The 2,693-nt window shown below is 41.2% G+C and overlaps 1 pseudogene; it reads left to right on the top strand.

Annotated features, from left to right (window-relative positions):
* LOC103590273 overlaps positions 1-179 on the top strand; it is a 1,880-nt pseudogene extending 1,701 nt beyond the window's left edge.
* The last annotated feature ends 2,514 nt before the right edge of the window (positions 180-2,693 follow it).

Here is a 2,693-nt window from a genome sequence, read left to right as displayed (position 1 = left end):
AAAACAGACACAAAGAGGAGAAGAACAAAGTGGAAGACAAGAAGGAGGAGCCTGAGGAGGAAGTGAACAATTTTCAGAAGAAGAAAGCTGCAGCTCAGTTACTACAGTGCCAGGCCCAACAATCTGGGGCCCAGCAAACCAAAAAAGACAAGGATAAGAAAAATGCAAGCTTCACATAAAGCCTGACAAGCCAAGGATGTTCCCATGTTCACCTGCTTTTGCAGTCATATTGTATCTCTGCCATCTGTGTCCTTTTATTTTACTTTTCTTTGCCCTTCCTCAAATACCAGTAGCAATTATCTCATTTTACCGAATGTTGTTGGATGGTGGAAAATGATAGAACAAGGAAATAACAGCAAAAGCTCTGTGCAGCTGGCCTTTGTTTCTGGAAAGTAAATGATTTGCCTTTTATGCCTGTTCAGAATGGCAGCAGGAAGCCTGCCTGGTACTTGTATGTCACTTTGGAATGAGGAAAGTGGGGTAAAATACTATCTGTACATCTGACATGAAAATTTCTCACCACCTCAGCAGCTGACCTAAAAACCTGAATAGACACAACAACTTGCATTTTATTGATTATTCATCTCCATGATTGCACAACCCCTGAACTCTCTGTCCCTTCTCCACACCTGCCCCTAACCAAGGCAGATGGGTGTGTAGGCAGGATGGTGAGTAAGCATTATGTATGACTTTTGCACTTGCATACATTTTCCATTTTATTTTATTTTATTTATTTATTTTATTTTATTTATTTTTTTAAAGATGGCCGGTAAGGGGATCTTAACCCTTAATTTTGGTGTTGTCAGCACCACGGTCAGCCAGTGAGCGAACCGGCCATCCCTATATGGGATCCGAACCCGGGGCCTTGGTGTTATCAGCACCACACTCTCCCGAGTGAGCCACGAGCCAGCCCCATACATTTTCCATTTTAATCGATAACAGTATTTGGCCTGAGCTTGTGGGTCTGTCCAGATGTCTCCTCTTAGAGTTTGAAACTGTAGCTGAACACCTACCTCTTAAATCCTGGCCAAGTTGAAGTGAAGTGGCATAANTCTAATACAATTTTTCACTAATCATGAAGAGAAAATTTCTACAAATACTTCCAATACCAAATTTGTTATAAACTCTGTATCAGCTGCAGAACAAATGTGAAGGGACCTTGTCAATTTAAGGTAGAAATGACAAGGAGCACAGCACAACCCATAAGTGAAAATAGTAGAAATTCAACTTCACATGTAGCTGCCTTGCTTAGTCTCTTTTCAATACTTGGCCATAAAGGCAAGAAGAAATAGAACAGCTGGTGCTTCAAATCCAGTTGTCCTGGGGAATCTTCCTCACCTTCTCCCCATGACCAGCTCCACCTGCTCTTCATGTCTACGGCCCATTGTCTCATCAAGAGTTAGGACCCATCCATGTGGCAGGACACACTACCACATGCCTGATTTGTATGGAAAGGGTCATATTTAATCTCTCTTTGGTACTATTCCTTTCTCATGCTTATCCTTTCATCTGCTGATTCCTTCCCCCCTCCAGCCCCCCACCCCNTGCGCCACCGGGCCGGCCCCTGAACTTTTTTCTACCACAGCTCCCCAGCACTATTTAGTTTGTTGTTGCTGCTCTTTTTTTTTCCTTCGGCAGCTATGCCTTTTTTCACGGTAGTCTTTGGCTCTGCATGGAATAAATGCTACCCTCAAATTTAATTGGATATGCTTTCACCTTTGCATGTAAGTATGGTAGTAAGAAACCTTGAGAACTTTCTGACTTTTTAAAATTAGAGAAAACAAATGGAATGGATGGAATATTTTTCTTCTTTTGCAGGGGGGGGGAAGTAATGGTTTTAGTAGCCTTTGTTTAAAAAAAAAAAACCTAGATATATTTTAAATGGCCGCATTTGTATTTTTTTCACAAGAACCACATGAATTCAACTTCTCCTTGACCTCCATGTGGAAGTCAGAAATGACGAACCCTGGCCTGTGTGGCTACACAGCATAATGGGATATTCCAGAGGGTCCTTCATTCCTGACGATGTCAGTAAAGTTAGAATGAGAAACTACCACCTTCCACTGAAGAAAATCAAGAGGAAAAAAATTTTTATGCCAGGCTGCCTTTCCAACCACTTAATTTATTGATCTTCGTTTAATGGTCTCTCCCTGGTGCTAACTGCTGGCAGTGATCACTTTTTATTTTTTATTTTTTTGGTCAGATAGCTCTAATTGACCTCCTTCCATATCTTTTGTTCAGACATAATGACCATCTTTTTGCTTTTTCTGGACTAAGGGATATGATGGAAAAGCATTAATGAGAATTTATCGGCAGTTCAGAAATAATGTTTTCCCAGCTTAGGCAGGTTTTATCCAAAAAAAGGCATCAGGGGAATTACTCAATGTAATGCTGGGCACAGGTCACTTAACATCTTCCTTCTCTGCTTTGTAACTCACCAACAATAACACTTATTCTCCATATCCCGTGCACCTCAAATGCTTGGTTTCTTCACTATCTTAACATATCTGTAAGGGTTTCACACACAAACTGTGGAATCAAGTTTTTCAGCAGTTACCAGCCATATCATACTGTCTCTGTGTGGTCCTACCCAAACTGTCCATCCAGATCCCTTTGCTTTGCCATTTGCAAATGTCTGGAATTGTCAAGTCTCAGCTGTCAAAAGTCCTGGTTCTATTGACAGGACACATGTG

This window comes from Galeopterus variegatus, unplaced genomic scaffold, assembly GCF_000696425.1.
Source record: "Galeopterus variegatus unplaced genomic scaffold, G_variegatus-3.0.2 Scaffold791, whole genome shotgun sequence".
Classification (NCBI taxonomy): Eukaryota; Metazoa; Chordata; class Mammalia; order Dermoptera; family Cynocephalidae; genus Galeopterus; species Galeopterus variegatus.
The sequence above is the reverse complement of the archived record's forward strand: the minus strand, read 5'-3'. Positions and strand labels throughout refer to the sequence as shown.